The sequence below is a fragment of the Ictidomys tridecemlineatus genome, chromosome 12 (assembly GCF_052094955.1).
Source record: "Ictidomys tridecemlineatus isolate mIctTri1 chromosome 12, mIctTri1.hap1, whole genome shotgun sequence".
Taxonomy (NCBI): Eukaryota; Metazoa; Chordata; class Mammalia; order Rodentia; family Sciuridae; genus Ictidomys; species Ictidomys tridecemlineatus.
The window spans coordinates 119316079-119341437 of NC_135488.1; the positions used below are offsets into that span (position 1 = coordinate 119316079).

At 52.8% G+C, this 25359-nt stretch overlaps 1 protein-coding gene across 21 annotated transcripts in view; it reads left to right on the forward strand.

The window, feature by feature from the left end:
• Positions 1–25359, forward strand: part of Myt1l (myelin transcription factor 1 like) — a 338827-nt gene that overhangs the window by 83732 nt on the left and 229736 nt on the right. For all 21 annotated transcript variants that reach the window (XR_013429313.1, XR_013429314.1, XM_078029761.1 and 18 more), the window contains one exon: positions 8856–8940. The gene's annotated coding sequence lies outside the window, so the exon portion shown is untranslated. The remainder of the gene's footprint in view (positions 1–8855; positions 8941–25359) is intronic.

The window sequence follows — 25359 nt, forward strand, 5'->3', positions numbered from 1 at the left end:
CTCCCTTCAGGAGCCAGCACGATGTGTGCTATTTCATTGGTAAAGTGCATTGCTTGAAACCTGTGTATGACTTCACACTGTCTCCATCAAACCCTGGTGTGCAGAGAGGAAGGATTCGCGTTTGAAGGGAGCATTTCAATCTCCTTGGCCTTGGTATTTGGACATGAAGGAGCTGCCCCCAGGTGGGAGAAGTGTTCAGGATCACAAAGCAGAACAGTCAAAGCTCAGCAGGCATCCTCCAGATGCGTCAGTGGGAGGAGTGACAAGAACACCCACACCAACAACTCGTGAATGTGCTGGAATGCAGCTCCATGGGGCAGAGGGGTCTGCACGCTCAACCTCGTTTCACACCAGGGCGTGGAGGAGGGTTGGGGCGGCTCACACTAATGCAGAAAGGAGACCAAGCTCCAGGTCCCACTCAGAGAGACTGACATCAGAGACTGCAGGAAGCTGTCTGCAGATGGGGCCACTCCTTAGCTGTCTACTTCCACTTTGCCATCCCCCAAGACTCGTGTCCAGCACCGTGAGCAGCAGGCAGCCCATTACAGATGCACCAGAGGTGTGGGCTCGCCGGGTCACTGTTGCAGATCTTATCCACCAATTTCTGCATGTCTGGTATTGTGCACACAGTGTGGCTTCCAAAGGTGGTGGAGAGCACAGCAGAGAACTGGACCTACAAGTAGGGGGCAGGGGAATCCGGAAGCCAGGTTTGGCCCTCTGTCCATGGTCCTGACCAGACAAATGGATCAATGTGCGCACAGAACAATCAACGTATTGTGAATCACTCTGTTTTGAGTAGGGATATTAAACACAAGGAAGTAACATAGGCAGTGCAATGAATGGCTAGAATGTTTTAATTGTGGAATATGTAGCTGTTAACAGAATCAATGTGCTAAAGATGCCCCTGACCCACTGACCATCAGGGTCTTCTTGATATGCTCAAGGTTGGGTGTGCATTAGGGGTGTGGGGAGCACCAGGTGCTTATGAGCATACTCTGTGCCCTGGTGGTGGGTGTCTGTGGAGCTGGGCTGGTCGTGGCAAAGCCTGCCGTGGGCAGGGCCTCTGGAACACTCAGGTTGTGTCCGACCACCTTGGACAGTGGTCTCACTCCTTCTGGGCTCTGGGGCCAGGTTGTGCATCTCTTTACTTGCTGTCTTTCTAGCCTGTCTCGGTTCCTGTCACTAGGCCAAGCTGGCATTGCCCTGTTCTTCAGCTGAGTTTTGGTGGGGAACCACCATTCCCTCCCCAAACCCAAAGGGACAAGCAGTGGCCAAACAGAAGCAGAGTTGGCATTCCTAGCCTGCTGAAAACTGCTGAGAGTGCCACCACAGTGGCAAGACCAGTCCATGTATTCCCCACACCCCATGCCTAGCCTTGTCACCACGAGGAAGGAGACTGATGCGGTTTGGCTCACCCTCTCCAGCCTTCTTCCCAGCTGTGTGGACAACTGGTATCTTTAGAATCAATGTGACTCACAACGTTGGCCATCCCAGGATGAAGGTCACCGTATGAAGAAAATTCCTTAGAATGTGATGCTCAGGGGTGGATCTCTGCTGTAGGGCCTCAGGAGTCTCTGTGGGTCCTAGTTTTAACCTTCTAGAGGGCAACTGTCCCTAAACACCTCCAAGGGATCCTACAGGAATGGGACCTTGGCTGTGGCTCCTGGGGCACAAGTAGAGTCAATTCTGGGGTGCAGTGAGCTCTTGTCCTAGAGGCTGTTGCTCAGGGTGCCTGGGAGCCGGCTGCCAGGTGGAACTGTGGAAATTCCCAGCCAGGTGTTTCAGACCCAGAGCACCCCAGATCCACTCCTAGCTCCAGGATCTTGGGAAATTACCTTCCTGAAAATCAGTGCTTTCTAAAATAGAGCTAATCTCTCTCTTGCCCTAGTCTCAGGATTGCTTGAGGATCAAATGAAGGAATTTAGCATGCAAATGCTATAACTCAGAAGTCCTTTGCCACTGGGGGCAGCTTCCAGGGGGACATATTTGTACAGAGGAGTCTCATTTCTGTGTGCAGCTCCTGCTATCTCTTTGTACAGAAAATGGCTAAAAGCTCAGAGAGCCACCCCACGCTCGGCCCTTATCTCAGGACAGAGCATTCCTGGGCAGCAGAGTTGTGGGAGACAAGCTTCTGTGGGCAGGACTTTTACTTGAAGGCACAACCTTCATTTAGGTTAGACTAGTAACACGTTTAAGCCACAGTTTCTATCATGGCCCTTGACAGAGTAATTTAATATTCTCAGAAAGGCCTTGCAGCTACAATTCTGCTTTTATACCCAAGGATTCCTTGAAATTCTGTGGAGTTCAGTAAGCAATTGATAAAACCATCCCACAAGCTGCTGTGTCTCAGAAACAGAGCTAGCACCCTCTTGTGAGCACACACACACTGCACACTTGAGCACACATTTCTTCCCGCGTGCCCAGAGCCCACCTGCATCCAGGTATTTCCCTGCATTCACATGCACACCCAGGACACCTGGCCAGCCCCGAGTCCTGGGTGTGTGACACCTCTTGACTTTCCTGGTGTGGGTGGCTGACTTGTGTCTCTCCTGTTGGACAGCCAACATCTACGAGAAGGCGCTGTGTGTGAGATGGCTGTGCTAGACAGCATAAGAAGCCCAGAGCAGTACCGTCCACAGTGTCACAGAACTCAGAGCCCACTGATCAACATTATCTCATTGAGTCACTTAACACAGCCCCCACCTCTGGTCCCTGGTGATGTGAAGATGGGCAGATGTGATTCCATTCTTGTCTTCAAGGACTGGCCGTGGCCATGGTTGATAACAATGGCAGTGGCAGAGATGTGACCCCTGGAGAAGCTGGTGGGCCCTCCCCTCTAGATGGGGAGACACTCCCTGGGTACACCAGCTCACAGTCCTGGGTGGGCCACGTGGTTGGAAGACAGCACACTCTCTTAACTCAGAGGACGTGGCCCACTGAGGCTGGAGAGATCTGGAAGCCTGGGGCAGACAGGTTGTGGGATGCAGTGAAAGTTGAAGCTCTCAGGGAAGCTGGTGTGGCCCCAGCTGAGAAAGGCTGGTCTGCTCTCCAGGGCCTGGGGAACATGCCTGTCCTCACCCAAGGCAGCCGCCAGCAAGACAGTGAAGGGGTGCCACACAGGCATGTCAGCAGGCCGCGGAGCCCAGCAGCAGGGCCAGTTCCCCTTCTGGCTCCGACTCGCTCTAGCCCTCCTCTGCTTGCTGGGTTTGTTTCTCAGCTGTGTGCTGGGCGTGATCCTGCTGCTCCACAGTTTGCCCGGGAAACCACCTTTACCTCTGACCTGTGATGCAGGGTGGGGGTGTGATGCAGGGTCACCCTGACAGGGGAGCCGCAAGGCCGGGGGCTCCTCGCCATGGGCAGGAGGAGGGACAGGCCTAGGGAAGCAGGGGGAAGGGGCCCTGAGCTCAGTCAGGGCCCAAGGGGCTCCAAGCAGAGAGAGCCACGTACTGCAGGAAGCACCGGGGCAGTGACAGGCAGAGCCCCAGCTCTCCATGAGGAGCGGCACCCGCAATCCTGACAGCTCAGGGGCAGAGGGAGTGCCAGCTCCGGGCTGGGAGGGGTTGAAGTCTCATTCCCAGTCCTCTAACTCATACCAGGGCTCCCACATCAGGAACTGCCGTCAGACATGAGCAGAGGAACCCAGAGTGCTGATCTGTGACTGATGCCCATCTTCACGCGTTAAGCCACATGAAGAGTCGCTCACTGCCGGGGCTGGGCCTGGTGATAACCGCTCTCCGCAGGGGTAGGTTGCAGGACATGGTCCACCTGGCGTCTGGCACACCCCCCAGCCCTGCGCACCAAGTGCAGGACACATGCAGCCCACTGGCACCTCTGTGCGTGGTCTCGATGGCCAAGATGGCGCTGCCTTCCTGTGTCAGCTTGCTCAGGAGGGAGGCTGTTTCAGGGAGCTGGAATGAGAATCTGTCATGGCACTGGGGTTGGTGGGGTTGGTGTGGCGGCTGCAAGAGGGTCCCAGCCTCACTCTTCACCTGCTGTGACCCACTAGCCTCTCATTACCCCAAGCTTTCTTTAACCTAAATGTATTAGTCATTCTGAACAGTGATTGATACATTACTTTTGAACACAGTGATAGATGTGTTTAATTATCATTTTTCTTTTTATTTTGTTACATAAATGCTACATGAATTTGCTTTGGTGATAAAATATTAAGCAACTGAAAGTATTAAGGATAAAGGGAAAGCCCTCCTCAGTCCCAGTGGCCTGCTCTTCCTCCAAGATGATCTGTGGTGGCCGGGGTCTGTATCCTCTGGGCCTACACTTGCACCTGTGTAAACCCAGGAGTGCTCCCAGTTCGTGACCTTCCTGCTCTACCTAAAAGGTTGTATGCTGGGTGTTGCTCTGCCCTGGCCTTTAACGATGCCGACATAGGTCTTGACTGCCTTGTCCTGATTACCATTGGTGACTGAATGAGCGCAGCACATCTGGGCTTTAGTTTTCTATTCTATATGATGCTATTGGAAGGGCCTCACAGCATCTGTGTGTGACTGGGGCTGTTTGGAAGATGCCAGACCCAGAGCTCTTGGTGGCATGTGCACGTCAATACTCCCCTCCACAGGCCAGATTCTTGACAAGGCTGCCCCAGGGACATCCACTACACCTCAGTGGGCGGTCACTTGCCTCACCATCACCGCAGGGGGAGCACCACTCAGCTGCCCAGGTGCATTGCCCTGAGGACCTGTGTTTCCTTTCCAGTGTTGGTTTTGAGAACCTACAAAATGGTAGCTGCAGACACAGGTCTAAGCTTAGCAGCACCTCGTAAGGTAGACGTCAGATAAAGCAAGTGCTGTTTTCAGCTACAAATAGCTCTGCACTGCAGACCACAGGTGCTCTGTTCCTTCACGCTGTCGGTTGACATGCTGAAATCCTCATCCCAGATTAGATCAGGTTCTATTCTGAGTACCAGTACTGCCACGTGGTCCAGAGGACTCCTGAGATCTTACAGTCCCAGCATGGGAGGGACGCTCATCCCTTCTAGATTGCCCAAATCCATCCCCACACTCTAACAACAAAAATCATGGGCAAAGACGTAACTGATTTGGACTTTAAACTCATTAAAGAGGTGAAGGAGCATTTACACATGAACAGAAGGGTGATTGAAATATTTTCCTGCATTATTCTTTTGATTCCTGTTGTTTCATTTTTTTATCCGTCTCTATAATAATAGTTATCATCCTTATGATTCCTTAAGCCCAAATCACAATTTAAACTTGAAGTAGTTTCATATACAAACTTCAAAGCAGGTAGAATCATGTTCAATTCACAGGTGAGGAAACAAGTCAGGGGCAGAGGATGGGCTAGGAACAGGCAGAGCTGGAAAGAAAACGCCCTAAGCCAGGCTTCCGGGGCCTTCTGAAGCCTGTGCGTGACAGCCCTTCATTCACATTTACCTCTGCTGTAGTCGTCCTCTTGCTGGCCTGTGTTGTCACCGTCACTCTCTGAACATGATCATTCCTTCTTTCTTGAGAGCCTGGAATGGGATGCCTTGCTTTCTGTAGACCACTGGGAATGTGTGTCCTCCCAGGAGCACGTCCTATCAAGGAATATCCCCTGGAAGGGCGACTGCTGACATTACTAAGACTTGGCACCGAAGGAAACACAGCCCTTTACTCAAGCAGGGAGGAGCAGCTCAGGTACCACAGACCCAAGGCTGCTCCATGTGTCCCTCTCCACCACACCCTGAGCAACCTTCTTTGCCCATATATGAGTTACAAGCAGCAGCCCCAGAGTCGGGGACTTGCATGCCAGCCAGGAGGACATGCGGTGGCTGGCCGCCAGCACCTGCTGCTCAGACACTCTGCTCCCTCCTGATGTAAGGATCACAGGTTGAATCTCTTAGGTGCACAGAAGACATTTTAAAAAGCGGATTTCCTGTGCGGACTACAGGAGGCAAGAGTCTAGGAAAGCCACAGTGGGGCGTGGAGTCCTTGGGTAGGTTCCAGAGGTTTGTGGGGCTGCGTCTCTGCACTGACAAGCCCCCCTGCTCGCTGGGCCACACAAGCCAGACTGCAGCAGTTGTCTGGCTCTTACTGTTCAGTGTTGCAAGCCTGAGGAAGAGGCACTGTCAAAACACATCCCTCATCTCTAACCAACCCCCTGCAGAACTTCTAGGGAGAAAACATAAAAGGCAAAACCATTTCCACTGGAGGTTATTCCTTCAGCATTGATTCTCATCACCAAATGGGCACACGTATGTGTCATTTCAGCAAAACATCAAAGCAAAGGGTCTTTCTGCAACAAAAATGTCAGGAGAGCCAGATGGCAGGTCGGTGGGCACAGAGTGAGGTACCACTCCCGCCCAGAGTCCTGGTAGCACCTCCTCTCTGCTCCAGGGCCATGGGGACACCTCCTCAGCAGTCTCTGTCCTGTGGCCAGCAATGCCAGCTTTATAGGTGCTTTTGGGGTAGAAAGTCATGTGTACAGCAATCCCTGATGCCACTTAGCCAGTTTTCAGGGTCACAGAGTGCCCTCACTGTGCAAACAGAGGCCATCTGCGTGGAACGAGAGTGACACTTCCTGTACAGATGGCCCCTGGCTAGAACTCTTGGCAGAGCACTCGTGCTAAAGGATGTGTCTTGCATTTAGCCCACTCATGTGGTTGTCGGGTGGATGTGTGGATTCAGAGTGCTTCCTTCAGAGAGTGTCAGAGAGCCTGGCTGAGCTGGGTCTCCCAGACCCAGGAGGAGCAGCCGGCTGTGAGTCAAGAGCAATTACTTGAAAGAGCCCTGGTATTATTCAAAATCAATAAAGAATGTCAAGTTCCTATGCTAATTGCTTTCGTGTATTCTGAATAAGAAAGTGAGGGCCAGTTTCTGAAAGTCAAGGAGGCTGGACTGCAGTAGAGGCCCACTGACTTCAGGCTGGTCCTCGTGGGGCTTGGTGCTGACACTCAGCAGCAGCCAGGGAAATGCACAGGTGCCTCCCTCACCACCTTCCCGCTCTAACCCGCGACTGACGGGGGAAGTCATGGTTTGCCCTAGATAAATCCCCCAGGATCCAGGTGGCTGTTAGGGGGAATGACTGACACTGGAGTGTGGGGGGACTTTTGCCTTCATCAAGAAAAAGTTCAGTGCACAAGTCAACTGCAAATAAAGGACCAATTAGAGTTGAAAACATTGTAGAATTTCCTGCATTTATGCTGTGTGTGTATGTGTGTGTGTGTGTGTGTGTGGTTTATGTTTGTGTGTGTGGACATGTGGTTTATGTTTGTGTGTAGACACGTGGTTTATAGTGTGTGTGTGTGGACATGTGGTTTGTGTGTGTGTGTGTGTGTGTGTAAACACATAGTATATATATGTATGTGTGTGTGTGGACATGTGGTTTATAGTGTGTGTGTGTGGACATGTGGTTTGTGTGTGTGTGTGTGTGTGTGTAAACACATAGTATATATATGTATGTGTGTGTGTGGACATGTGGTTTATGGGTGTGTGTGTGCACACGTGGTTTATGTGTGTGGACACGTGGTGTGTGTGTAAGTGTGAGTGGACATGTGTGGTTTATGTGTGTGTGTGGACTCATGGTATATGTGAGTATGTGTGTGAATGAACACGTGGTTTGTGTGTGTGTGTGAGAGAGAGAGAGAGATTCCTGGGTACTGATAGACAAGAGAAGGCCACAAAACAGACTTTTCTCTGCAAAGATTTTCTCATGTAGATAGCTCTAAACTGCCATAAATAAAACCCCAAACCATAATTTATATTAAAATCTTAATAGATCTTTAAATGTTACAAAGTAACAATGCTTCTAGACTTCGACACAAGCTAGTACACTAACTCTCCCTGAGTTGTCAACCTTGGTTTTTCAGGATCGCTCACCCCTAGCTCCAGGCACATTTCTGGGTGTCTGCGCTTTACTTTGGTCTTGGCACATAGTCCTTAGGGAGAACAACAGGTCACCTGGTGTGCGTCCCACTCCTGGGTATGGTCCTTGTTCCCTGCCTCAGCCCCTTGCCGGGCTCCCTGGATGTTGTGTCTGTTTCGCGGCCACCCGTGGGAAGTGTGGCAGTGTCTTTTAGAGGGTTTATGGTAATGCCGCTGCGTGGAGAGCAGGCAGCCAGCCCCAGGGTCTCCTCCTTCCCGACACACTTGGCTGCTGCCCATTAACACCTCGTCTCTCAGTGCCAGAGACTGGATTTAATGAGCAGCTCTGAATTTGGAGGTTTGCACCAGAAACAATGGCGTCTACTCTGACACACTGCACCCTCACTTTCTGATATTTTAGTTCATCTATTTTTTTGAATGCTTTCTTTGGCAGTATTCTTTGAAATAATATGGGTATTTTATTTTAGACATAATAACAGTCAATATCATCTAATACTGAGATGATATTGCAGAAAATCTTGACAGAGGGTTAATAAATAAATTTTAAATTTTCCCTAATGAAGATGATTCCTTTGGTTGTGGTTCTGCCCAGATAAAGCTGAAGACATTCGGGAGTGCCCTTGGCAACAGCAGACTACATTTTTTTATGAACAAAAGCACATTATTTCCAAAGAAAAGTTAATATCTAAAATATATCTCTTATTACAGTGTTTCCTAATTGCATCCAAGTTTTTAAAGAAGGCGATATGGCACAAATTGGCTGATAATTGTTCAATCTAAACATCAACTGTGTTCATTTTCTTCCAACTCAGACATGCATTTAAAGAGTTAAGTGTCTCAGATTTCAAAGTGAGTTAGGCGAGTGTTTAAGAGTGGTCTCTCCTTATCCAGGTGAGTGTTTTCCCTGCTGAGCAGCTGCCTCCCAGGGAATAGCCCAGTGCCCCAGCATGAGAGTGTGGAGGTGAGGTTCGGTCCCCGGTTCAGCTAGTTATCGTCCACTCTTCTTCTCTCCTTTAGAAATGAACGCGAAGGAGGACTGGTGAACCCGTGGTCCCGCAGGCGTCTCCGCGTTCTGTGGAGGAGGGAGAGCCCACCCACTCAGGTATGCCCTGCCTTCGGCACTCCGGGGCCCAGGCTGGCCGCTTTGAGGAGCGCTCCTGGCTGCTCCCTGGCCTCTGGGAGGCAGTCCACAGTCTGCTGCACACCCTCTCCCCAGGACAGTTCAGGCTGAGAAGGGCCATTTGCAGTTGAATTAGATGATGCATACGTTGTTCTCGCTATTGGAGTTACATGGGGCAGGAATGATGGGTGCTTGCCTTGGGGTGCTCAGCAGAGTCCTTGGGGTGGCCAATGGCAAGGAAATGGGACCAGTAACCCCAAAAGAAGGGTCCCCTCAGAGTCATTGGAAACAGACCTCACTCACAGCCGGTGCTGAAGCTCACTAATTCCGACAGGAGGTGGGTGGGGTGCTGGTCAGCAGACCCCAGGGGACTGCTGCTGGTCATCCACATGACTGCAACATGGCCCAGACTGCAGACCCTACCAGACCTCCACATCTGAATGCATCCCTGGGGTGACTTCCAAGGCTTGGCTTTACCTCCCAGGGCCCACGTTCGGTGCACATTTTACACATGCTGGAGAAAAGTAAGAAAATCCTGGTAAAGGGGTGATTTTTCAGAATTCTGGCCTGTGCTCTAAGGTTTGCTGTGCAATCTACATGTCTGTCTGCTGAATCCCCATTCGCTTGTCTGACAGTAGAAATCCATCCTCCCTGCAGAAAGGAGGCTTTACCCTCTCCCAGATGATCAGCCTGGTGGGCGCCGCTGCTGTAAGAGGTCTGGGGCCGCCGTAATGGATGGCAGTTGTTCTAATTTCCTGTCTGTGCCCTGCTCCTTTCCTGGAAGAAGCCCTGCACTCTGGTGCTGCCGGGGGAAGGCATTGGGTTTACTTGTACATTCCCCGGTGTCACAAAGCAGCACAACCGAAACAAAAGGAGCTGCTTGTGTTACCTTATACTCAGCTCTGAAATCTGTCCGTTTCTGATTGCAGCTGCTCCAGGCATGTGGGCTATCAGTGTTTGGTCTAATTTCTCCCAGTTTTAGTAATAAGAACAATTAATGGAATATTTCATGATTCTAATTTTTAAACATGGTTTGACAGAATTGACACTTCTAACATTGGGTTAAATGTTCATGTTTAAATGAGGGTTATCAGTGTAGTTCAATATAAAATATTTAAGCACAAATTAGGCAAAGTGATAACAAAGAAGAATAAGCTAGTTCTGAAAGAGAACTGTGTCCATGCTCAGCAGGCCAACCTGGACAGGCTCCCGGGGGCTGCACGGAGCACGAGGTGCACAGGTTGTAGTGGAAGACACATGGATTTGTAAGGCAGGAGCACTTCCTCAAGGCTGCTGCAGGCTCCAGTCTTTCTTTGCCTTGAGCTCATGACCTCCAGATTGCCTCTGCAGATGCATGGTGGAGATACGACTTCACAGTCCACCACAGCCACAGTGACAGTCAAAACCAGGTTGCAGACCTGGTGGAGATATGACTTCACAGTCCACCACAGCCACAGTGACTTTCTAAAGAAGGACTCTCTCTTCCCCGCTCTTAGACCTTTACTATTGCAGAGGCATGGGATACAGTCTAAGGTGACAGCAGGGACATAGGATACAGTCTGAGGTGACAGCAGGGGCATGGGATACAGTCTAAGGTGACAGCAGGGACATAGGATACAGTCTGAGGTGAAGCAGGGGCATGAGATACAGTCTGAGGTGAAGCAGAGGCATGGGATACAGTCTAAGGTGACAGCAGGGCCATAGGATACAGTCTGAGGTGACAGCAGGGGCATGGGATACAGTCTGAGGTGAAGCAGGGACATGGGATACAGTCTGAGGTGAAGCAGGGACATGGGATACAGTCTGAGGTGAAGCAGAGGCATGGGATACAGTCTGAGGTGACAGCAGGGACATGGGATACAGTCTGAGGTGAAGCAGAGGCATGGGATACAGTCTGAGGTGAAGCAGAGGCATGGGATACAGTCTGAGGTGAGCAGGGACATGGGATACAGTCTGAGGTGACAGCAGGGACATGGGATACAGTCTGAGGTGAAGCAGAGGCATGGGATACAGTCTGAGGTGACAGCAGGGACATGGGATACAGTCTGAGGTGACAGCAGGGACATGGGATACAGTCTGAGGTGAAGCAGAGGCATGGGATACAGTCTGAGGTGAGCAGGGACATGGGATACAGTCTGAGGTGACAGCAGGGACATGGGATACAGTCTGAGGTGAAGCAGAGGCATGGGATACAGTCTGAGGTGACAGCAGGGACATGGGATACAGTCTGAGGTGACAGCAGGGACATGGGATACAGTCTGAGGTGACAGCAGGGACATGGGATACAGTCTGAGGTGAAGCAGAGGCATGGGATACAGTCTGAGGTGAAGCAGAGGCATGGGATACAGTCTGAGGTGACAGCAGGGACATGGGATACAGTCTGAGGTGACAGCAGGGACATGGGATACAGTCTGAGGTGAAGCAGAGGCATGGGATACAGTCTGAGGTGACAGCAGGGACATGGGATACAGTCTGAGGTGACAGCAGGGACATGGGATACAGTCTGAGGTGACAGCAGGGACATGGGATACAGTCTGAGGTGAAGCAGGGACATGGGATACAGTCTGAGGTGACAGGAGGTACGTGGGATATAGTCTGAGGTGACAGCAGGGACATGGGATACAGTCTGAGGTGAAGCAGGGACATGGGATACAGTCTGAGGTGAAGCAGGGACATGGGATACAGTCTGAGGTGAAGCAGGGACATGGGATATAGTCTGAGGTGACAGCAGGGGCATGGGATACAGTCTGAGGTGACAGCAGGGACATGGGATACAGTCTGAGGTGACAGGAGGTACATGGGATACAGTCTGAGGTGACAGGAGGTACATGGGATATAGTCTGAGGTGACAGCAGGGACATGGGATACAGTCTGAGGTGACAGCAGGGGCATGGGATACAGTCTGAGGTGAAGCAGGAACATGGGATACAGTCTGAGGTGAAGCAGGGACATGGGATACAGTCTGAGGTGAAGCAGGGACATGGGATACAGTCTGAGGTGAAGCAGGGACATGGGATACAGTCTGAGGTGAAGCAGGAACATGGGATACAGTCTGAGGTGAAGCAGGGACATGGGATATAGTCTGAGGTGACAGCAGGGACATGGGATACAGTCTGAGGTGACAGCAGGGACATGGGATACAGTCTGAGGTGAAGCAGGGACATGGGATATAGTCTGAGGTGACAGCAGGAACATGGGATACAGTCTGAGGTGACAGCAGGGACATGGGATACAGTCTGAGGTGAAGCAGAGGCATGGGATACAGTCTGAGGTGACAGCAGGGACATGGGATACAGTCTGAGGTGACAGCAGGGACATGGGATACAGTCTGAGGTGAAGCAGAGGCATGGGATACAGTCTGAGGTGAGCAGGGACATGGGATACAGTCTGAGGTGACAGCAGGGACATGGGATACAGTCTGAGGTGAAGCAGAGGCATGGGATACAGTCTGAGGTGACAGCAGGGACATGGGATATAGTCTGAGGTGACAGCAGGGACATGGGATACAGTCTGAGGTGACAGCAGGGACATGGGATACAGTCTGAGGTGAAGCAGAGGCATGGGATACAGTCTGAGGTGAAGCAGAGGCATGGGATACAGTCTGAGGTGACAGCAGGGACATGGGATACAGTCTGAGGTGACAGCAGGGACATGGGATACAGTCTGAGGTGAAGCAGAGGCATGGGATACAGTCTGAGGTGACAGCAGGGACATGGGATACAGTCTGAGGTGACAGCAGGGACATGGGATACAGTCTGAGGTGACAGCAGGGACATGGGATACAGTCTGAGGTGAAGCAGGGACATGGGATACAGTCTGAGGTGACAGGAGGTACATGGGATATAGTCTGAGGTGACAGCAGGGACATGGGATACAGTCTGAGGTGAAGCAGGGACATGGGATACAGTCTGAGGTGAAGCAGGGACATGGGATACAGTCTGAGGTGAAGCAGGGACATGGGATATAGTCTGAGGTGACAGCAGGGGCATGGGATACAGTCTGAGGTGACAGCAGGGACATGGGATACAGTCTGAGGTGACAGGAGGTACATGGGATACAGTCTGAGGTGACAGGAGGTACATGGGATATAGTCTGAGGTGACAGCAGGGACATGGGATACAGTCTGAGGTGACAGCAGGGGCATGGGATACAGTCTGAGGTGAAGCAGGAACATGGGATACAGTCTGAGGTGAAGCAGGGACATGGGATACAGTCTGAGGTGAAGCAGGGACATGGGATACAGTCTGAGGTGAAGCAGGGACATGGGATACAGTCTGAGGTGAAGCAGGAACATGGGATACAGTCTGAGGTGAAGCAGGGACATGGGATATAGTCTGAGGTGACAGCAGGGACATGGGATACAGTCTGAGGTGACAGCAGGGACATGGGATACAGTCTGAGGTGAAGCAGGGACATGGGATATAGTCTGAGGTGACAGCAGGAACATGGGATACAGTCTGAGGTGACAGCAGGGACATGGGATACAGTCTGAGGTGAGCAGGGACATGGGATACAGTCTGAGGTGACAGCAGGGACAGGCGTGTCCTGTGTGAGGCAGGGAATGAGGACCCAGCCCGGCAGCGGCTGCCACAGAGCCTGTAGGGATAGAGAGACAGTTTTGTGACGTTGGAGGAGGTCGAGGAGGTCCAGGAAACCCGTAAGAGCAGAAGGCCCCAATGTTTCCATGGCCTTGTCACACTGGCCACCAAGGAGAACCTTCCCAACACCATCCTGCTTGTTGTATGCAGTCAAAACCAGGTTGCAGACACTTCCCGGGGGCTGCCCTCCTGCACATCCAGGGCGTGGGGGGCCCGGACAATACATGCCCAAGGAGGACAGTGAGCACTGACCAGGCCCATGGCCCTACGACAGTGCAGGAGCCTGGTACCCCACAAGGCCACGCAGCAGCTCTTGCCTACACATGGCTCAGCCTGCTTTCCCAAACACTGCGTAACAACAACACAAACATGCAAGAGCTCGGGGGATAAAGTACAAGGCACAAAGGAGAATCGCTTCAAATTGCCGTAGCCAGTGTCTCAGAAGCTGCATAAAGGGGTGAACTTTGGAAAACTGATGCTGTGGATTTCCTTTTTTTCTTTGTACTGGGTGTGGAGCTGAAAGGCACTCTACCATGAGCCGCATTCCCAGTTCTTACTTTTTGAGAAAGAACCTCACTAAGTTGCTTAGGGCCTCACTAAGTTGCTGAGGCTCGCTTGGAACTGGCAACCCTCCTGCCTCTGCCTCTCGAGCCTCTGGGATTACAAGTGTGTGTCATTCTGCCCGGTGTGGAGTGACTTCTTCCATGGAGATGGTTGGCCAAGCTGCTTGTGAGTTTAAAGATGGCTCCACCTGATTCTAGGCAGAGCCAGAATCAGTCCCTTAGGAAGGTAGCCAGGAGAAAACCTTCAGGGGGCTCCATCCAGGCCAGAGGGAAGAGGCTGGCCAGCCCCACCGCAGTGTGGTGTCCAGCAGAAACCTGGGTGCAAGCTCCAAGCAGTCACCTAGGACCACTGCCTGGCTCTGCCGACCCTCCGTGGCCTTGGAGAAGTCCCAGGGCTCCTCAGTCTGCATCCCATCAGCTGAATGGCTGTACAATATCATCTTAGCAGAACTTCCACAAGGAGTGCATGTGATTAAATGCAGGAAGCACTCAACCTGGTCCCTGACACGTGGGAGGAGTAGAATTTGGAGCTGTTGCCTTTAAAACAGGGAGCCGTGGGGGGGAGCCCCTTCCCTTTGGAGTTGCTGCTGCCCTCGTCACTCACCACCCTTCAGATTGCCTGGCACCCAGGCCAAGCAGCTGGTGTAGGGAGGCTTAGGGCAGGTCTGGCCCCACCCTCTCCTAGAAGAAACGATGGGAAGGGGCTTTGCCACAGGGTGGGCCCCTGACAGCTCAGAGCCTGCCTCTTGGCTGCAGCCACAAACTCTCCCCTGCAGCATCTCACCTAAAGCATGTCAGTCTCCACAGAAGCCTCTGCAGAGCTGGGGCTCCTGGAACAGCTGGCCCATTGGGTCCCCTCTCTGAGCACCGTCCTGGCTCCTGTACAGGGTGGACACCCGGTACAGCTAATAGTGCAGTGAAGGGATGAGAGAGAGGCTTGAGTTCATGACAAGGACGCCCAGTGTAAGGGTGGGATGCGGACCCTCTGCATGGTGTCCGATGTTAAGCTGTGTGTGCTTTGACTGGGGCCTCAGTTGCCGCGCTGCTTGCTGTCTGATTTCCTGGTGTGCACAGGGAGAGCACCTAGGTGAGGTACAGAGGCACCCTCATTGCACCCTCTCAGCCTTGCTCACCACGGCTTGCATTGCAGTCCCTGCAAGCCCACTGCCCCCGCCACATTCTTAACTTTGCTCCACATGATCCTGCAGAGGGCAAAATTCATAAATCTATACTCGCTAATTCCACCCATTTGCAATCACCTATTTTCCTGAGTTTCTGATTCATTGTTTCTTGTGGGTGCAAGAGAATGGAGGAAATTTTACCTATAACTAAATGAAATAAATGCCTCTTTTCTGTTTTCAGTAAGTGGCTTGTTAAGTACATTATTCCTAATGTATACAAAAGTGCATGGCCCTTGCATTTACATAGTGTATTTTTGAGTCAGCTGTTATGTGCCATAGACACTAAGACAGAATCTGACCCCTGCTGCAAAGCTGTTTATGTTCACACCTTAGTGGAGAGCACACACACATACTCACACACACACATGCACTCACACTAACACACACACTCACACACACACACACACACACACACACACTCACACTCAGAACACTGTGGAAAGAGCTATAAAATAGGATGTATAAAGAATGAAGCCGGACACAGCCCTCAGTTGGGAGAAGCTGTATTCCTGGAGCAAGCTGGGGTCCTCCCCCTGGGGGGGACGCCAGGCCTCCCAGCATGTTCCAGAGAGGCCTGGTGCTGGTGTTGGGGCCAGAGCCTGAGAGGGGCCGGGAGCCGGAGTGGAGGGTGGCAGGGTGCTGTGAGCTCAGAAGCAGTTCTGAGACAAGGGGGACCCTGGGCGTGTCCACATGAGAGCAGCCACACCGAGGTCCCTCCCTAGACCTGTGAGGAAGGTTAGCTGGAAGCACCCGCTGGGCAGAGGCTGGAGGGGCTGCCCAAAGGGCCCAGGAGGAGCTGAAGTCTCACCGTGGGCAGGACCTGGGCCACAGAGGGGAAGGTGGCTACAGGGACCTTGGACAAAGCCCGGGGATGGGGCTCGGATTCCCAGGGTCACGTCAGGCCCTCAGGGAGGACGGCCTTGAGGGAGCCAGCGGCACGGCCTCCGCAGCAGCAGTAGGTCCCCTCCATCTCTTGCACCCTCAGGTTGGTCATCGGTGGGGGTGGGACATCCTCCAGGTCTCAGACCTACTGAGGACTCCATGAAGTGTCAGTTGATGTGCCACTCAGTCTCCAGCACACAGTGCCAGCTCTTCCCACCCCTCACCCGCCACCTGTCCCCTGGCACCTCCAGAAAGCAGAAGGGCATCAGCAACACCCCTTGGTGGCTCTGCAGGAGGTCTGCTGCCTGGCCTCAGTCACAGGAAGCAAACACAAGGAAGACCAAAGTGGTTGCTAGGCCACTCAGAAAGGAGACGTGGGAGGCTCTGCCGTCAGCAGCCCCAGGCAGCCTGCGTGCTCAGTGACGGGAGGCGGCGAAGCCCAGGTCCCGTTCGTTGCTAGAGTTCAAGCCACATTCACCCACAAGATGAGAAGGGCTGTGCTAAGAAAAGGAAACAGGGTCCTGAGAAATGACGGGTAGGGGGACGGTGAGAGCAAAGCCACAGGAGCAAGGAGAAAGGAGGGCCCAGGGGAAATGAACAGCCCCTGTGCAGCTGCGTGCACCAGCGCCTGAGGACCAGGAAGTGTCACCGCACGGCCGCCTGGGGTCACTGCTCTGTGTCAATATCCACAAGAGGATCGTCCTGTGTGTGTTAAGGCACAACAGCTTGTCCTGTGCGGGGATGGCATTGAGGTCATGCTGGCTACAGTAGATACCACCCCACCTGAGCAGTACAGGAGGGAAACAATCGTACTTCTATCCTCCGTGACGCCACAGACCTTCTAACCAAGCCCTGGTGGCCTGGGAGACGGGCTGCTTTCATAGTTTAGGGGGAGTTTTTAACGTTTTTTCTACTACAAACAAGTCATATAAATTCCATTTCAGTTGTAAATCTTTGACACAAATTCACGACTGATGATTCTCTCTTAGGGATGTGAATAAATGTCACGAGCAGATAGGATGAGCGCTGGCCCTCAGCAGATGGGAAGGAGGTGCTCACTCCCAGCCCCACAAGCTCAGGAAGGTGCGAAAGCAAATTGCCCAAGCATCTGTGAAGGTAGAAGTGAGTGGGAAGGATCCCAATATGTAAAACTCACCGGCTTCTGAACCGGCCTGGATAGAGCAGGCTCTTCAGAAATGAATCAGAAATGAACTCAGAAAGCACCCGTTTCGATTGCACATGAGGTGAGCCCCACAGCCCAGGCGACTCTGCCCGTAGGTGCAGATTAGACTGGAGAGCTGTGACCTGGTCCATGTGACCGGTTTGAGGGTACAGAAACTGAAAACACTTCCGTGCCCAGTGCCAACTGCAGGCGGCGGGGCCTGGCTGCAGGTAGTCGGGCACTGGGCCTGCTGTGGCTCACGTTCTGTCTGACACTGACCTGTGCCTCTGCTTCCCGTTACCATGAGCCTTCTCCACCATGTTCTGCCTCCCCTTGGGTCTGAGGAAGGGAGTTGGCCAACCAAGGAGTGAAACTCTGAAACTCTGAGCCAAAGTAAATGTCCCCCTCTCAGGTGTCCTGGCCAGGTATTTTGGTCACAGCAATGAACACCTAACCAACATGCAATGACGAACATACGTCTTGCTCATATTGCAAGCTGAGGCCAGGAAGGTGACCTCTTTTATCTTGTGGATTTGCCATCTGGAATCTATGGTCTTCCAGAAATAGAGGCCCTGTGGGCACTGTGCAGGGTGCCTGGGCTGGTGGCAGCAGCCCTTCCTCACAGGACCTAGGGCAGATTCCAATCCCTCTGCAAGGCTGTAAGGACACAGGACTTCCATATGCCCAGGAAGAGGCACCCTGAGACAGCACTACCTGATGCCCACCACAGCAACTTGGCCAGGTGCCGCTCCCCGGGCCACAGCACCCTCTCCCACCAGCTTCCCTTCTGCTTCCCTTGGCTCCACATGGAGGTCACTGATACGACCTGGTGGCCCTGCTGACCAGCTCCCCTGAAGGACCTGTGTGAGCCTGCCCATCAAGCTTCAGGTCCAAAGGTCACCAGTGTTTCCTTCAGAGGTGTGCAGACTGCCTTCTGCCCTCAACCGTGGTCTGTCCCCTGGGTCCTGGTCAATGCTCATCTGTTCTGAGACTGAACTCGTCCAGTGCCTGTTCTCCAAGGCGAGCAGGGGCAGCTGGCCCAGGGCACTTTCCAGAGAGGCTCTGGGCGCAGCGCTGGAGGATCTCCAGAGCCTACTGTGCAGTGGGTTCCTCATCCCCCGCCAAGGCCATGGCATCCGTCTCTAGGGCAAGGCTCTGGGCCGGGCTTCTCAATAAGCACCTACACGTTCTCCCACCTGTGAACAAAGAGCAACCCGGGTGCCAGGCCAGGACCCCTCCGCCAGGCCCCTGCCGCTGCCCTGTCCTGTGCTGTCACTTGGCTGCTCAGCTCAGTGGTTGAACTCCACCTACCCAGTCGCTCACACAGGACTCATCCTTCCCTTTTTAATGCTTTTTACTTTTTATCTTTAAAATACTTTAAACATTTATTTTGAACAGATATCTGGAAATTTTTAAATTGTGCATATTACGGGTACCCTGTGACTTTTGGATGTGCTCACGCTCTGTAAGGAACAAGCACAGGAAACAGCCCCAAAGACATTCCCAGTTTCCTTAGGTAAAACCCTCAGCTCCTCCTGCCAGCTCTGGGGACGTTTTGACTTTGTGCTCTTCTGTTATAGAAAGAGTTGACATTTGCCCCAGGGGACAGGAGCGTGGCTTGCTGTATCTACCCCAACCTTCCCCCAACACAGATCACTTCAAAACAAATCCAAGTTAGTATAAAATTTACCTAGAAATACTTCAGTGTAAGTTTTTAAAATAATAGTTCATTTTATTTAAAAAAAAATAGCCATGTATCAAACCTTGAAAAAGTCTTAATGGTCTTCCAGCTTCCGGCTGGCTGAGATCCCATGTTGCCTCAGGCACCTCTTGGTGAGTTTGCTCTAGAAATGGACTCTCAGGTGCGGCTCCAAGGCTCTCCCTTCTGCTCCCTCCTCCTGCCTCTGCGAATGACCTGTGGGTAGCTGCCAGCTTCCGGAATAGGTCCCACCCTGCTCCTGCCTGGGTGCTCCTGGTGTGTCACAGCGGACCATCACCTGCCACCTGCCACTCCAGGGGATCCCCAGCAGCCTTCCCACCTGGCCGGGGTGCAGGGCTACTCCTGGGTTTCACTGTTCTCCCCTCATTACTATCTGGAATCTTTTCCTTAATAATTTCCCTAATTAACTATTTGATCCGTAACTGAAGAAGCAAGGGGGAGCCTTTCTCACTTTGCCACTGTTTCAAATAGTAACATCCCTTCTCTTTCCCTGGGTGGAAGGGTGTTTGTCAGAACAACATGGCGGCATCCTGAGGCTCTGTGTTCCTCTGCAGTCTTGGGGAAATGAGAGCTGACACTGGAGGACCACTGTGGTCTCAGTGACGGCACTGTGGCAGGGGCTGCACCACGCTTGAGACCACTGGACACTGAGGTTCCAGGCTTCCTCATAGCTAGTGGCTTGCATATGGGGGGGCGCGCAGAGAACGGGTAGCCATTCATTGCTCCCAGGGAGACACAAGTCACTGTTCCCTGGAGCGCACATGCTCAAGGAGACAGCAGAGGCCTTGCACGGTCATCCCACCATTACCGAGTTGGAGGTTTCGGGGTACCTTGCTGGTCAGAGGTTGCTAAGAGCATTTCTGTCCTCCCATCAGAAGATGCCTAGTGCCTCAGGGACATGGGGAATGAAGGCATCAATGGCTGCTATCTTGGTGCTGGACACCAGCAGGAAGAAGGCAGGTGCTGGCCTCAGTGCCTGTGGCTGGCTGACGCTCCCAGAGGGTCGGTGAGCAGGCAGGGCAGCAGGAGGATCCCAGGCACAATGTTGTGTGATAATTAGGGGCTTCCATGGACACCTTTCCCCAGTGCTTGGCTCCCATCTGTGCACCTCATTAAACATGAGCTTGCAGCATGCAGAGCACCTACCGCCTGGAGCCTCTGGGCTCAGCGGCTCCTGTGGGAACCAGGATGACTGCGTCTGAGCCTGTCTGTAAGCCTGCAGTCCCCAGGGAACTCCACAAGGCCTTCCTGCTCACCTCCCCCAGGACCACTCCTCATCTCTGGCTCACCCAGCATCTCCCTGGCAGAACCACTGGCTCTGAGGGGCTTCTGTTGCAGAAGTCTCAGGTCTGGCCCTAACCCTGTGCTGGCCAATTGCCACCGCGGTCTGTCAGGCAGTCTCAGCCTCCAGGTCAGCAGCCTTGACTCTAGTCCCAGGACAACGGTTCACGGTAGAATGCCCTACAGGTAGGGGTAGAGATGGGGTTCACCTGGAGTCCTTCAGCACTAACCACAAGATTCCCCTGGCCCCAGAGGCCCCTCCCAGGGACAGAGCCCCTGCACCCACCTGCTGTGTCTGCCTCCCAGGAACACCTGCTCTCCTGGGCTGTTGCCACTATTGTTCTAACCCTCTGTGTTGCCATCGATGCCTGTGTCGTCTCAGGTGTGCGTGTTGTTTCTGTGCATCCATATGTGACCGTGTGTACCCATGTGCTCCTGTGTGTGTATTTGTGTGTGTGCACACGTGTGTGTGGACAGTGGGATGAGATGGGAAAGCGGAGTCCAGCTGTGGATAGCAGTGGGCTGACATGAGCTCCACTTTGATCCAGGACGGGGACCTGAACTCGCTCAAGGCTCCTGCCTTTGACTGCTAAGCAAGGAGAAGAAGGGAGTGATCATGCGGTGCAGCTCCTGATAGGCCCGGCAGGTCTTGTCAGGCACAGCCCAGCGATGACAGCCTGGAGCATGCACATTACTGCCAAGGTGACTTCATGCCAAACACGCGGCTCCACAGCTCCCTGTGAATCTGACAAACCTCTCTGTGCAGATTTTTTTATGCAGGAAACAACAGCAGGGAGTCAGGAGGATTTTTCCCTTTTCAGTCTGCCTGGCAGGGGCCAAGGCATATTTAAGGTGTTTCCTGCTGACACCCAGAAGCCACTCACCCTGGGCAGGATGGTCTGGGTGCACCACCTACTGCCTCTGGCTGGCAGGGTGATAGGTTGGGGAGGGCAGTAGGTGAGGGGCGAGTGGCCCACCCAGGAAGAGCCAGGAAGAGCCAAGTCTCCAGTTTTTCTGGAGTGAGCAGACAGGATGGGGGAGCCCTGCGGGAGAGGCAGGAGCCAGGCCAGGTGCTCCGGACAGCTGTGTGGGCCATGATGCTCTGTGATGGTCAGTATCTGCAGAGTCTGGCCTGCGGACCCGTCATCAGCTATGAAAGTCTAGGGAAACAACCCAGAGCTACTGGTTAGCATGACTTTGGCTGCTGCTTACAAAACCCAAAGATCAGTGGCCATGATAGCAATGTCTACATAAGAAATATTTCTATAACAATAGATGTTTCTTTTAAATTAAGTGAGACAACAAAAGGTGCCCACATCCGGTGAGGGAGCAGACAGAGGTCTCCAGCGGGGCCTATGGCGTGTGGCTCCCGGGATTTCAGGAAGGTGTTTGTGTTCTCCCTTCTCCTCTGTCCTTACTCATGTGCTCAACACGTAGATGGCCTGAATTTCTCATAGGCCTCTGATGTTGTCAATAACAAAACAGAATAAGATTTCTGTTCTCTGCGAACAGCAGAATGAAGTTAAAACAGCGACCACTGACCAAGTATTTGCTGTGGTTCCTCCCACGTGGCTGGTCCCCTGCAAGGGAGAGCAAACCTCTTCAAAGCAATAAAGATATTATGCACTAAATGGCTGTTTTACTGAGATCTGGTCTTTGGACATATGAAGTCTGCCTAATTATAGGAAAAATTATGAAATGCCTGATATGTTCTTGTTAAACTAATGAAGCAGCATTAGAAGACTCATAATGCCTGATTATCTATGGACACCATTCTTCCTTTCTGTGATGCTTTCCCATACGTTATCTGATTTCATGATATGTTTTCAAAGGCTGAGAGAAAACTTAAAAACAAAGTTAATAATTATTTTTGCAGCTTTAGGCAGTAGGTCCACTGATGTTCTTGGCTAAAAATGCTTCTGTGTTCTGTGCTTCTCAATGAACAAGAAGCCAGTTATGTACATTGAACCGCTACCTCAGCAGAACACATATTTTGCCAAACCAATGGTAATTTGATCAAAATTCTATTGTGCTTAAGTGAAATCTCAGAATTTTGTCCCAAATTGATAGAAACAAATACGAAAGGAAAACAGTTTTGTTTTCTGTAGAAACCTCAACAAGGCCCAATTAAAACACGTTTGTTCTTTCTCAGCGTCCTCAAGGTCTCTTGAGGGACCCCTGTCTCATCAGGGACCTCCCAAGAGCCTTGCTGCCCAGGCCTGGTCCCTATCCCTCTGGTGGCTCAGAGAAAACCTAAGCAGTCCCAGCCCAGGGCCCAGGGGTTGTGCCTGGAGATGGCCTGGTCTGAGGCTGAGACTGCCGCCTCCTCTCTCCCCAAAATTTGCCCCTCCAAGGACGATAGAAAAGAGGGAAACCAGGCAATACTTCAATGGCTCCAGTGAAGTGAGCACAATGCCATCGAATCTGCATTAACTCAACTGAAGTTGGACGCTTACTTCTCCTTGCTCAGGGGAAGGGAGCGGGGCTGAGTTTCGCTAGAGACATTCTTGTGGTTTGGCAATCCAGGGTTCTGTGTCCCTTGCTGCCTGAGGCTCAGCAGGTGTCTCACTGACAGAAGCCTCACCATCCCTCACCACCTCAAGCCCCCAGGGGAGGGCCCGGCTGCTAAGTCAGTCCCTCTAGATCAGAGCTGGGAATATAGGAAGTCTCTAGAATATAAACAGGCCCCAGACCACCTGTCCCTGAGTCCAGGAGACCAGATGCATCCTTGGCCCCCAGGCCAGCATCCCTGGCTGTTCCAGATGCTGCTACTTAACATCACTATGCATTTTCAAAAGTCCACTTTACACTAGGGAGGGGCCCACTTGAAGTAGTAATAGTGGCTCTGCCCCACCTGCCCCACCTGCCCCAGACACTCCCGAGTGAGCACACTGTTGTGCTTGTTCCTTCACTGTGAGGATCCAGGAGACAGGTGCCATGTCCCTTCCCATGCGAGCTGAGTGGAACGGAGCATAGGTACACAGGCAATAAGCAAAGGAACCAGGCGTCGGACACCAGATGCCTGAAGCCAGCCCCTGGCGGGAGAGAAAAGTGCCATCCAGGGCTCCGTGGGAGAGGGCACGAGGAAGTAAGCAGTGCAGGTGGGTGCCAAGGGCCCCGGGCACTCCACGCCACCAGTGCAAGTCACACTGTGCCAGCAGCACCTGCTCGTGTGTACTCAAGGTCAGCAGAGGAAGGCAGCCCAGTGTGGTGGTTTGGGATTCAGGCAGCCTGGTTCAAAGCCTGACCCTGGGCACACTAGTTTGGGTGAGTCTGACTCAGGGATAGTGCAGGGTTGTCCTGGGTGTGAATGTGATACCTACACAGTTCTTCACAGAGTGGACCCCCGTGAGTGACGGGCATTATACATAGAGCATCGGACGAGGCTGGCATCCCACACAGGGCTTGACAGGCTGATGTCCAAGGGCTGTCTCTGCTGATGGTGGCTGTGTCTCAGCTCTCCCAAGGCAGACCTCGCCTTCACGGCCAACAGGTCCCTCGTGCTGCCCAGGAGCTCGGCCCGGCAGGCAGCAAGCTTCCTCTAGGAGAGACACGGGCTTCCCTGGATGCTGGAGGTGTCTGTGGTCACAGTGCTGATGGGTTTTAAAACCTTTGGTGATAGAAATCCACTTGATCCTCTCTGGAGAAACGCTACCCTGTGGTATAGCTCTGATTCCGCCAGCATTTCCTCTTTAGGTCTGTGATCAATGCCTCGTTGATTTCAGGTGCCACCACCAATTACTTTTAATTTTCCTAACTATTGAATTAGTAAATCTTGATTAATCTAAGTATAATTCAGCAAAGCAGTTCTCCCAACAGGTGGCAAATGGACTTCAAACCCTGGGGTTAGGAACCTAGGGATCAGGAAGAGCCCCCTTTCTCCTTTCTGCCAGGTGGAGTATCAGGACAAAAGTGAGCAGAGCCCTCAGGGCGTCCATGCCTCTGCCTCCCGGCACTCACCCCTGCCCCACCCACACCCCATCTGGCCTGTCCTTTCTCAGCATTTCCACAAGCCTTGCTCCCTGGTCTCTCTGGCTGCTTCCCTCGCCCCTTCTCCCTCCCGCCGTTTCTCCAGGCCCAAGTCCTATGTGGCTCTTTGCGGATCTGTCTCTCTTTGCCACCCAAATCCGTCCAGAGCGTAGTCCAGAGCTCAGCCTGGCTCTCCCACCCCATGACCCAGGGAGGACTGAGGCACTCGGTGAGTTTCTAACATAGTCCAGAGCTCAGCCTGGCTCTCCCACCCCATGACCCAGGGAGGACTGAGGCACTCGCGAGTTTCTAACATAGTCCAGAGCTCAGCCTGGCTCTCCCACCCCATGACCCAGGGAGGACTGAGGCACTCGCGAGTTTCTAACATAGTCCAGAGCTCAGCCTGGCTCTCCCACCCCATGACCCAGGGAGGACTGAGGCACTCGGCGAGTTTCTAACATAGTCCAGAGCTCAGCCTGGCTCTCCCAGCCCATGACCCAGGGAGGACTGAGGCACTCGGTGAGTTTCTAACTAGTCCAGAGCTCAGCCTGGCTCTCCCACCCCATGACCCAGGGAGGACTGAGGCACTTGGTGAGTTTCTAACTAGTCCAGACTCAGCCTGGCTCTCCCACCCCATGACCCAGGGAGGACTGAGGCACTCGCGAGTTTCTAACATAGTCCAGAGCTCAGCCTGGCTCTCCCACCCCATGACCCAGGGAGGACTGAGGCACTCGGTGAGTTTCTAACATAGTCCAGAGCTCAGCCTGGCTCTCCCACCCCATGACCCAGGGAGGACTGAGGCACTCGCGAGTTTCTAACATAGTCCAGAGCTCAGCCTGGCTCTCCCAGCCCATGACCCAGGGAGGACTGAGGCACTCGGCGAGTTTCTAACTAGTCCAGAGCTCAGCCTGGCTCTCCCACCCCATGACCCAGGGAGGACTGAGGCACTCGGTGAGTTTCTAACATAGTCCAGAGCTCAGCCTGGCTCTCCCACCCCATGACCCAGGGAGGACTGAGGCACTCGGTGAGTTTCTAACATAGTCCA